Genomic DNA, 11,513 nt, shown 5'->3' on the forward strand with positions numbered 1-11,513 from the left:
GAGCTTTGCTAGGCAGCGAAGGCTGAGGACGCTTTGCTAGGCGCTTTGCTAGGCGGCGAGGCGGCGAAGGCACGCAGCGCTTTGCCAGGCGCCCAGGGACGCAGCGCTCGGCGAGGGCACGCAGTGCTTTGCCAGGCGCCGAAGGCACTCAGCGCTTTGCCAGGCGCCGAAGGCACGCAGCGCTCTAGCAGGCGGCGAGGGCACACAGTGCTTTGCTAGGCGGCGAGCGGACGTGGAGCTTTGCTAGGCAGCGAAGGCTGAGGACGCTTTGCTAGGCGCTTTGCTAGGCGGCGAGGCGGCGAAGGCACGCAGCGCTTTGGCAGGCGCCCAGGGACGCAGCGCTCGGCGAGGGCACGCAGTGCTTTGCCAGGCGCCGAAGGCACTCAGCGCTTTGCCAGGCGCCGAAGGCACGCAGCGCTCTAGCAGGCGGCGAGGGCACACAGTGCTTTGCTAGGCGGCGAGCGGACGTGGAGCTTTGCTAGGCAGCGAAGGCTGAGGACGCTTTGCTAGGCGCTTTGCTAGGCGGCGAGGCGGCGAAGGCACGCAGCGCTTTGCCAGGCGCCCAGGGACGCAGCGCTCGGCGAGGGCACGCAGTGCTTTGCCAGGCGCCGAAGGCACTCAGCGCTTTGCCAGGCGCCGAAGGCACGCAGCGCTCTAGCAGGCGGCGAGGGCACACAGTGCTTTGCTAGGCGGCGAGCGGACGTGCAGCTTTGCTAGGCAGCCAAGGCTGAGGACGCTTTGCTAGGCGGCGAAGGCACGAAGCGATTTGGGAGGCGGCGAAGGCACACGGCGCTTTGCTAGGCGGCGAGGGCGAGAAGGCACGCAGCGCTTTCTGAGGCGGCCAGGCGGCGAAGGCACGCGCTGCTTTGCTAGGCGCCGAAGGCACGCAGCGCTTCCTTCGTTTGCGAGGCAGCGAAGAGATGGAGCGCTTTGCTTCTTGGCCAGGCAGCGAACAGGCGCCGTGCTTTGCTTTCTGCCACTCAGCGAATACACGCAGCGCTCTGCTTTTTGGCGAGGCAGTGAACAGATGCAGCGTTTAGTTTGCGAGGCGGCCAAGAGAGGCGGCGCTTTGCATGCTGGCGAGGCGGCGAGCAGATCGAGTGCTTTGCTTGTTGGCGAGGCAGCGAAGAGATGCAGCGGTTTGCTTGTTGGCGAGGCAGCGAAGAGATTCAGCAGTCTCCTTGTTTGTGACACAGCGACCATGCACAGTGCTTGCTCTTTGTGCGAGGCAGCGAAGAGATGCAGCACTTTGCTTGTGCAGCAGGTGGCGCAGTGGCATGGCGGATGACTTTTTCGCCTGGAGGCGAAGCGAGGCAGCACTTTGTTAGTTGGCGGGGCAGCGAAGAGACGCAGCAGGCTGCTTGTTTGTGAGACAGCCAACATGCACAGTGGTTAGCTATTGTGCGAGGCAGCGAATGAGGGCCGAGCAAATGGCTTTGCGCGTTCGCCGCCTCGCTGCCTAGCAAAGCGTCGTCTGCCTTGGGCGCCTAGCAAAGCTGCGCGTGCCGTGGCCGTCAAGCAAAGCGCCGTGTTCCTTGGGCGCCTAGCAAAGAAGTGCCTGCGTTCGGCGCCTCGCCGCATTGCAGCCTAGCAAAGCGCTGCGTGCCTTCGGCGGCTGGCAAAGCAGCGCGTGCCTTCGCCGCCTGGCCTCCTAAGAAAGCGCTGCGTGCCTTCTCGCCCTCGCCGCCTAGCAAAGCGCCGTGTCCCTTCGCCGCCTACAAAGCGCCGTGTTCCTTTGGCGCCTAGCAAAGCTCCGCGTGCCTTCGCCGCCTAAGAAAGCGCTGCGTGCCTTTTCGCCCTCGCCGCCCAACAAAGCGCCCTGTCCCTTCACCGCCTCCCGAACCGCTTCGTCCCTTCGCCGCCTCGCCGCCTAGCAAAGCGCTGCTTGCCTTCGCCGCCTCACACACCGCTGCGTCCCTTCGCCGCCTCGCCGCTTAGCAAACGCCGTGGGAGCGCCGAAGGGACACGGCGCTTTTGTAGGCGCCGAAGGCACGTGGCGCTTTGCTAAGCACCGAGGCAGCGAAGGCACGCAGCCATTTGATCGTGCTCGACGGGCTCGGGCGCCTTGCTAGGCGGCGAGGCGGCGAAGGCACGCAGCGCTTTGCCAGGCGCCGAAGGCACTCAGGGCTTTGCCAGGCGCCGAAGGCACGCAGCGCTCTAGCAGGCGGCGAGGGCACACAGTGCTTTGCCAGGCGCCGAAGGCACTCAGGGCTTTGCCAGGCGCCGAATGCACGCAGCGCTCTAGCAGGCGGCGAGGGCACACAGTGCTTTGCTAGGCGGCGAGCGGACGTGGAGCTTTGCTAGGCAGCCAAGGCTGAGGACGCTTTGCTAGGCGCTTTGCTAGGCGGCGAAGGCACGAAGCGATTTGGGAGGCGGCGAAGGCACACGGCGCTTTGCTAGGCGGCGAGGGCGAGAAGGCACGCAGCGCTTTGCCAGGCGCCCAGGGACGCAGCGCTCGGCGAGGGCACGCAGTGCTTTGCCAGGCGCCGAAGGCACTCAGCCCTTTGCCAGGCGCCGAAGGCACGCAGCGCTCTAGCAGGCGGCGAGGGCACACAGTGCTTTGCTAGGCGGCGAGCGGACGTGGAGCTTTGCTAGGCAGCGAAGGCTGAGGACGCTTTGCTAGGCGCTTTGCTAGGCGGCGAGGCGGCGAAGGCACGCAGCGCTTTGCCAGGCGCCCAGGGACGCAGCGCTCGGCGAGGGCACGCAGTGCTTTGCCAGGCGCCGAAGGCACTCAGCGCTTTGCCAGGCGCCGAAGGCACGCAGCGCTCTAGCAGGCGGCGAGGGCACACAGTGCTTTGCTAGGCGGCGAGAAGACGTGGAGCTTTGCTAGGCAGCCAAGGCTGAGGACGCTTTGCTAGGCGGCGAAGGCACGAAGCGATTTGGGAGGCGAGGCGGCGAAGGCACACGGCGCTTTGCTAGGCGGCGAGGGCGAGAAGGCACGCAGCGCTTTCTGAGGCGGCCAGGCGGCGAAGGCACGCGCTGCTTTGCTAGGCGCCGAAGGCACGCAGCGCTTCCTTCGTTTGCGAGGCAGCGAAGAGATGGAGCGCTTTGCTTCTTGGCCAGGCAGCGAAGAGGCGCCGTGCTTTGCTTTCTGCCACTCAGCGAATACACGCAGCGCTCTGCTTTTTGGCGAGGCAGTGAACAGATGCAGCGTTTAGTTTGCGAGGCGGCCAAGAGAGGCGGCGCTTTGCATGCTGGCGAGGCGGCGAGCAGATCGAGTGCTTTGCTTGTTGGCGAGGCAGCGAAGAGATGCAGCGGTTTGCTTGTTGGCGAGGCAGCGAAGAGATTCAGCAGTCTCCTTGTTTGTGACACAGCGACCATGCACAGTGCTTGCTCTTTGTGCGAGGCAGCGAAGAGATGCAGCACTTTGCTTGTGCACCAGGTGGCGCAGTGGCATGGCGGATGACTTTTTCGCCTGGAGGCGAAGCGAGGCAGCACTTTGTTAGTTGGCGAGGCAGCGAAGAGACGCAGCAGGCTGCTTGTTTGTGAGACAGCCAACATGCACAGTGGTTAGCTATTGTGCGAGGCAGCGAATGACCGCCGAGCAAATGGCTTTGCGCGTTCGCCGCCTCGCTGCCTAGCAAAGCGTCGTCTGCCTTGGGCGCCTAGCAAAGCTGCGCGTGCCGTCGCCGTCAAGCAAAGCGCCGTGTTCCTTGGGCGCCTAGCAAAGAAGTGCCTGCGTTCGGCGCCTCGCCGCATTGCAGCCTAGCAAAGCGCTGCGTGCCTTCGGCGGCTGGCAAAGCAGCGCGTGCCTTCGCCGCCTGGCCTCCTAAGAAAGCGCTGCGTGCCTTCTCGCCCTCGCCGCCTAGCAAAGCGCCGTGTCCCTTCGCCGCCTACAAAGCGCCGTGTTCCTTCGGCGCCTAGCAAAGCTCCGCGTCCCGTCGCCGCCTAAGAAAGCGCTGCGTGCCTTTTCGCCCTCGCCGCCCAACAAAGCGCCCTGTCCCTTCACCGCCTCCCGAACCGCTTCGTCCCTTCGCCGCCTCGCCGCCTAGCAAAGCGCTGCTTGCCTTCGCCGCCTCACACACCGCTTCGTCCCTTCGCCGCCTCGCCGCTTAGCAAACGCCGTGGGAGCGCCGAAGGGACACGGCGCTTTTGTAGGCGCCGAAGGCACGTGGCGCTTTGCTAAGCACCGAGGCAGCGAAGGCACGCAGCCATTTGATCGTGGTCGAGGGGCTCGGGCGCCTTGCTAGGCGGCGAGGCGGCGAAGGCACGCAGCGCTTTGCCAGGCGCCGAAGGCACTCAGGGCTTTGCCAGGCGGCGAAGGCACGCAGCGCTCTAGCAGGCGGCGAGGGCACACAGTGCTTTGCCAGGCGCCGAAGGCACTCAGGGCTTTGCCAGGCGCCGAAGGCACGCAGCGCTCTAGCAGGCGGCGAGGGCACACAGTGCTTTGCTAGGCGGCGAGCGGACGTGGAGCTTTGCTAGGCAGCGAAGGCTGAGGACGCTTTGCTAGGCGCTTTGCTAGGCGGCGAGGCGGCGAAGGCACGCAGCGCTTTGCCAGGCGCCCAGGGACGCAGCGCTCGGCGAGGGCACGCAGTGCTTTGCCAGGCGCCGAAGGCACTCAGCGCTTTGCCAGGCGCCGAAGGCACGCAGCGCTCTAGCAGGCGGCGAGGGCACACAGTGCTTTGCTAGGCGGCGAGCGGACGTGCAGCTTTGCTAGGCAGCCAAGGCTGAGGACGCTTTGCTAGGCGGCGAAGGCACGAAGCGATTTGGGAGGCGGCGAAGGCACACGGCGCTTTGCTAGGCGGCGAGGGCGAGAAGGCACGCAGCGCTTTCTGAGGCGGCCAGGCGGCCAAGGCACGCGCTGCTTTGCTAGGCGCCGAAGGCACGCAGCGCTTCCTTCGTTTGCGAGGCAGCGAAGAGATGGAGCGCTTTGCTTCTTGGCCAGGCAGCGAAGAGGCGCCGTGCTTTGCTTTCTGCCACTCAGCGAATACACGCAGCGCTCTGCTTTTTGGCGAGGCAGTGAACAGATGCAGCGTTTAGTTTGCGAGGCGGCCAAGAGGCGCGGCGCTTTGCATGCTGGCGAGGCGGCGAGCAGATCGAGTGCTTTGCTTGTTGGCGAGGCAGCGAAGAGATGCAGCGGTTTGCTTGTTGGCGAGGCAGCGAAGAGATTCAGCAGTCTCCTTGTTTGTGACACAGCGACCATGCACAGTGCTTGCTCTTTGTGCGAGGCAGCGAAGAGATGCAGCACTTTGCTTGTGCACCAGGTGGCGCAGTGGCATGGCGGATGACTTTTTCGCCTGGAGGCGAAGCGAGGCAGCACTTTGTTAGTTGGCGGGGCAGCGAAGAGACGCAGCAGGCTGCTTGTTTGTGAGACAGCCAACATGCACAGTGGTTAGCTATTGTGCGAGGCAGCGAATGAGGGCAGAGCAAATGGCTTTGCGCGTTCGCCGCCTCGCTGCCTAGCAAAGCGTCGTCTGCCTTGGGCGCCTAGCAAAGCTGCGCGTGCCGTCGCCGTCAAGCAAAGCGCCGTGTTCCTTGGGCGCCTAGCAAAGAAGTGCCTGCGTTCGGCGCCTCGCCGCATTGCAGCCTAGCAAAGCGCTGCGTGCCTTCGGCGGCTGGCAAAGCAGTGCGTGCCTTCGCCGCCTCACACACCGCGTTGTGCCTTCGGCGGCTGGCAAAGCAGCGCGTGCCTTCGCCGCCTGGCCTCCTAAGAAAGCGCTGCGTGCCTTCTCGCCCTCGCCGCCTAGCAAAGCGCCGTGTCCCTTCGCCGCCTACAAAGCGCCGTGTTCCTTTGGCGCCTAGCAAAGCTCCGCGTGCCTTCGCCGCGTAAGAAAGCGCTGCGTGCCTTTTCGCCCTCGCCGCCCAACAAAGCGCCCTGTCCCTTCACCGCCTCCCGAACCGCTTCGTCCCTTCGCCGCCTCGCCGCCTAGCAAAGCGCTGCTTGCCTTCGCCGCCTCACACACCGCTGCGTCCCTTCGCCGCCTCGCCGCTTAGCAAATGCCGTGGGAGCGCCGAAGGGACACGGCGCTTTTGTAGGCGCCGAAGGCACGTGGCGCTTTGCTAAGCACCGAGGCAGCGAAGGCACGCAGCCATTTGATCGTGCTCGACGGGCTAGGGCGCCTTGCTAGGCGGCGAGGCGGCGAAGGCACGCAGCGCTTTGCCAGGCGCCGAAGGCACGCAGCGCTCTAGCAGGCGGCGAGGCCACACAGTGCTTTGCTAGCCGGCGAGCGGACGTGGAGCTTTGCTAGGCAGCGAAGGCTGAGGACGCTTTGCTAGGCGCTTTGCTAGGCGGCGAGGCGGCGAAGGCACGCAGCGCTTTGCCAGGCGCCCAGGGACGCAGCGCTCGGCGAGGGCACGCAGTGCTTTGCCAGGCGCCGAAGGCACGCAGCGCTTTGCCAGGCGCCGAAGGCACGCAGCGCTCTAGCAGGCGGCGAGGGCACACAGTGCTTTGCTAGGCGGCGAGCGGACGTGCAGCTTTGCTAGGCAGCCAAGGCTGAGGACGCTTTGCTAGGCGCTTTGCTAGGCGGCGAAGGCACGAAGCGATTGGGGAGGCGGCGAAGGCACACGGCGCTTTGCTAGGCGGCGAGGGCGAGAAGGCACGCAGCGCTTTCTGAGGCGGCCAGGCGGCGAAGGCACGCGCTGCTTTGCTAGGCGCCGAAGGCACGCAGCGCTTCCTTCGTTTGCGAGGCAGCGAAGAGATGGAGCGCTTTGCTTCTTGGCCAGGCAGCGAAGAGGCGCCGTGCTTTGCTTTCTGCCACTCAGCGAATACACGCAGCGCTCTGCTTTTTGGCGAGGCAGTGAACAGATGCAGCGTTTAGTTTGCGAGGCGGCCAAGAGAGGCGGCGCTTTGCATGCTGGCGAGGCGGCGAGCAGATCGAGTGCTTTGCTTGTTGGCGAGGCAGCGAAGAGATGCAGCGGTTTGCTTGTTGGCGAGGCAGCGAAGAGATTCAGCAGTCTCCTTGTTTGTGACACAGCGACCATGCACAGTGCTTGCTCTTTGTGCGAGGCAGCGAAGAGATGCAGCACTTTGCTTGTGCACCAGGTGGCGCAGTGGCATGGCGGATGACTTTTTCGCCTGCAGGCGAAGCGAGGCAGCACTTTGTTAGTTGGCGAGGCAGCGAAGAGACGCAGCAGGCTGCTTGTTTGTGAGACAGCCAACATGCACAGTGGTTAGCTATTGTGCGAGGCAGCGAATGACCGCCGAGCAAATGGCTTTGCGCGTTCGCCGCCTCGCTGCCTAGCAAAGCGTCGTCTGCCTTGGGCGCCTAGCAAAGCTGCGCGTGCCGTCGCCGTCAAGCAAAGCGCCGTGTTCCTTGGGCGCCTAGCAAAGAAGTGCCTGCGTTCGGCGCCTCGCCGCATTGCAGCCTAGCAAAGCGCTGCGTGCCTTCGGCGGCTGGCAAAGCAGTGCGTGCCTTCGCCGCCTCACACACCGCGTTGTGCCTTCGGCGCCTGGCAAAGCAGCGCGTGCCTTCGCCGCCTGGCCTCCTAAGAAAGCGCTGCGTGCCTTCTCGCCCTCGCCGCCTAGCAAAGCGCCGTGTCCCTTCGCCGCCTACAAAGCGCCGTGTTCCTTCGGCGCCTAGCAAAGCAGCGCGTGCCTTCGCCGCCTAAGAAAGCGCTGCGTGCCTTTTCGCCCTCGCCGCCCAACAAAGCGCCCTGTCCCTTCACCGCCTCCCGAACCGCTTCGTCCCTTCGCCGCCTCGCCGCCTAGCAAAGCGCTGCTTGCCTTCGCCGCCTCACACACCGCTTCGTCCCTTCGCCGCCTCGCCGCTTAGCAAACGCCGTGGGAGCGCCGAAGGGACACGGCGCTTTTGTAGGCGCCGAAGGCACGTGGCGCTTTGCTAAGCACCGAGGCAGCGAAGGCACGCAGCCATTTGATCGTGGTCGAGGGGCTCGGGCGCCTTGCTAGGCGGCGAGGCGGCGAAGGCACGCAGCGCTTTGCCAGGCGCCGAAGGCACGCAGCGCTCTAGCAGGCGGCGAGGGCACACAGTGCTTTGCTAGGCGGCGAGCGGACGTGCAGCTTTGCTAGGCAGCGAAGGCTGAGGACGCTTTGCTAGGCGCTTTGCTAGGCGGCGAGGCGGCGAAGGCACGCAGCGCTTTGCCAGGCGCCCAGGGACGCAGCGCTCGGCGAGGGCACGCAGTGCTTTGCCAGGCGCCGAAGGCACGCAGCGCTTTGCCAGGCGCCGAAGGCACGCAGCGCTCTAGCAGGCGGCGAGGGCACACAGTGCTTTGCTAGGCGGCGAGCGGACGTGCAGCTTTGCTAGGCAGCCAAGGCTGAGGACGCTTTGCTAGGCGCTTTGCTAGGCGGCGAAGGCACGAAGCGATTTGGGAGGCGAGGCGGCGAAGGCACACGGCGCTTTGCTAGGCGGCGAGGGCGAGAAGGCACGCAGCGCTTTCTGAGGCGGCCAGGCGGCCAAGGCACGCGCTGCTTTGCTAGGCGCCGAAGGCACGCAGCGCTTCCTTCGTTTGCGAGGCAGCGAAGAGATGGAGCGCTTTGCTTCTTGGCCAGGCAGCGAAGAGGCGCCGTGCTTTGCTTTCTGCCACTCAGCGAATACACGCAGCGCTCTGCTTTTTGGCGAGGCAGTGAACAGATGCAGCGTTTAGTTTGCGAGGCGGCCAAGAGACGCGGCGCTTTGCATGCTGGCGAGGCGGCGAGCAGATCGAGTGCTTTGCTTGTTGGCGAGGCAGCGAAGAGATGCAGCGGTTTGCTTGTTGGCGAGGCAGCGAAGAGATTCAGCAGTCTCCTTGTTTGTGACACAGCGACCATGCACAGTGCTTGCTCTTTGTGCGAGGCAGCGAAGAGATGCAGCACTTTGCTTGTGCACCAGGTGGCGCAGTGGCATGGCGGATGACTTTTTCGCCTGCAGGCGAAGCGAGGCAGCACTTTGTTAGTTGGCGAGGCAGCGAAGAGACGCAGCAGGCTGCTTGTTTGTGAAACAGCCAACATGCACAGTGGTTAGCTATTGTGCGAGGCAGCGAATGACCGCCGAGCAAATGGCTTTGTGCGTTCGCCGCCTCGCTGCCTAGCAAAGCGTCGTCTGCCTTGGGCGCCTAGCAAAGCTGCGCGTGCCGTCGCCGTCAAGCAAAGCACCGTGTTCCTTGGGCGCCTAGCAAAGAAGTGCCTGCGTTCGGCGCCTCGCCGCATTGCAGCCTAGCAAAGCGCTGCGTGCCTTCGGCGGCTGGCAAAGCAGTGCGTGCCTTCGCCGCCTCACACACCGCGTTGTGCCTTCGGCGCCTGGCAAAGCAGCGCGTGCCTTCGCCGCCTGGCCTCCTAAGAAAGCGCTGCGTGCCTTCTCGCCCTCGCCGCCTAGCAAAGCGCCGTGTCCCTTCGCCGCCTACAAAGCGCCGTGTTCCTTCGGCGCCTAGCAAAGCAGCGCGTGCCTTCGCCGCCTAAGAAAGCGCTGCGTGCCTTTTCGCCCTCGCCGCCCAACAAAGCGCCCTGTCCCTTCACCGCCTCCCGAACCGCTTCGTCCCTTCGCCGCCTCGCCGCCTAGCAAAGCGCTGCTTGCCTTCGCCGCCTCACACACCGCTTCGTCCCTTCGCCGCCTCGCCGCTTAGCAAACGCCGTGGGAGCGCCGAAGGGACACGGCGCTTTTGTAGGCGCCGAAGGCACGTGGCGCTTTGCTAAGCACCGAGGCAGCGAAGGCACGCAGCCATTTGATCGTGGTCGAGGGGCTCGGGCGCCTTGCTAGGCGGCGAGGCGGCGAAGGCACGCAGCGCTTTGCCAGGCGCCCAGGGACGCAGCGCTCGGCGAGGGCACGCAGTGCTTTGCCAGGCGCCGAAGGCACTCAGCGCTTTGCCAGGCGCCGAAGGCACGCAGCGCTCTAGCAGGCGGCGAGGGCACACAGTGCTTTGCTTGGCGGCGAGCGGACGTGGAGCTTTGCTAGGCAGCGAAGGCTGAGGACGCTTTGCTAGGCGCTTTGCTAGGCGGCGAGGCGGCGAAGGCACGCAGCGCTTTGCCAGGCGCCCAGGGACGCAGCGCTCGGCGAGGGCACGCAGTGCTTTGCCAGGCGCCGAAGGCACTCAGCGCTTTGCCAGGCGCCGAAGGCACGCAGCGCTCTAGCAGGCGGCGAGGGCACACAGTGCTTTGCTAGGCGGCGAGCCGACGTGGAGCTTTGCTAGGCAGCGAAGGCTGAGGACGCTTTGCTAGGCGCTTTGCTAGGCGGCGAAGGCACGAAGCGATTTGGGAGGCGAGGCGGCGAAGGCACACGGCGCTTTGCTAGGCGGCGAGGGCGAGAAGGCACGCAGCGCTTTCTGAGGCGGCCAGGCGGCGAAGGCACGCGCTGCTTTGCTAGGCGCCGAAGGCACGCAGCGCTTCCTTCGTTTGCGAGGCAGCGAAGAGATGGAGCGCTTTGCTTCTTGGCCAGGCAGCGAAGAGGCGCCGTGCTTTGCTTTCTGCCACTCAGCGAATACACGCAGCGCTCTGCTTTTTGGCGAGGCAGTGAACAGATGCAGCGTTTAGTTTGCGAGGCGGCCAAGAGAGGCGGCGCTTTGCATGCTGGCGAGGCGGCGAGCAGATCGAGTGCTTTGCTTGTTGGCGAGGCAGCAAAGAGATTCAGCAGTCTCCTTGTTTGTGACACAGCGACCATGCACAGTGCTTGCTCTTTGTGCGAGGCAGCGAAGAGATGCAGCACTTTGCTTGTGCACCAGGTGGCGCAGTGGCATGGCGGATGACTTTTTCGCCTGGAGGCGAAGCGAGGCAGCACTTTGTTAGTTGGCGAGGCAGCGAAGAGACGCAGCAGGCTGCTTGTTTGTGAGACAGCCAACATGCACAGTGGTTAGCTATTGTGCGAGGCAGCGAATGAGGGCAGAGCAAATGGCTTTGTGCGTTCGCCGCCTCGCTGCCTAGCAAAGCGTCGTCTGCCTTGGGCGCCTAGCAAAGCTGCGCGTGCCGTCGCCGTCAAGCAAAGCGCCGTGTTCCCTGGGCGCCTAGCAAAGAAGTGCCTGCGTTCGGCGCCTCGCCGCATTGCAGCCTAGCAAAGCGCTGCGTGCCTTCGGCGGCTGGCAAAGCAGTGCGTGCCTTCGCCGCCTCACACACCGCGTTGTGCCTTCGGCGGCTGGCAAAGCAGCGCGTGCCTTCGCCGCCTGGCCTCCTAAGAAAGCGCTGCGTGCCTTCTCGCCCTCGCCGCCTAGCAAAGCTCCGCGTCCCTTCGCCGCCTACAAAGCGCCGTGTTCCTTCGGCGCCTAGCAAAGCAGCGCGTGCCTTCGCCGCCTAAGAAAGCGCTGCGTGCCTTTTCGCCCTCGCCGCCCAACAAAGCGCCCTGTCCCTTCACCGCCTCCCGAACCGCTTCGTCCCTTCGCCGCCTCGCCGCCTAGCAAAGCGCTGCTTGCCTTCGCCGCCTCACACACCGCTGCGTCCCTTCGCCGCCTCGCCGCTTAGCAAACGCCGTGGGAGCGCCGAAGGGACACGGCGCTTTTGTAGGCGCCGAAGGCACGTGGCGCTTTGCTAAGCACCGAGGCAGCGAAGGCACGCAGCCATTTGATCGTGGTCGAGGGGCTCGGGCGCCTTGCTAGGCGGCGAGGCGGCGAAGGCACGCAGCGCTTTGCCAGGCGCCCAGGGACGCAGCGCTCGGCGA

This window comes from Apteryx mantelli, unplaced genomic scaffold (assembly GCF_036417845.1).
Source record: "Apteryx mantelli isolate bAptMan1 unplaced genomic scaffold, bAptMan1.hap1 HAP1_SCAFFOLD_39, whole genome shotgun sequence".
Lineage (NCBI taxonomy): Eukaryota > Metazoa > Chordata > Aves > Apterygiformes > Apterygidae > Apteryx > Apteryx mantelli.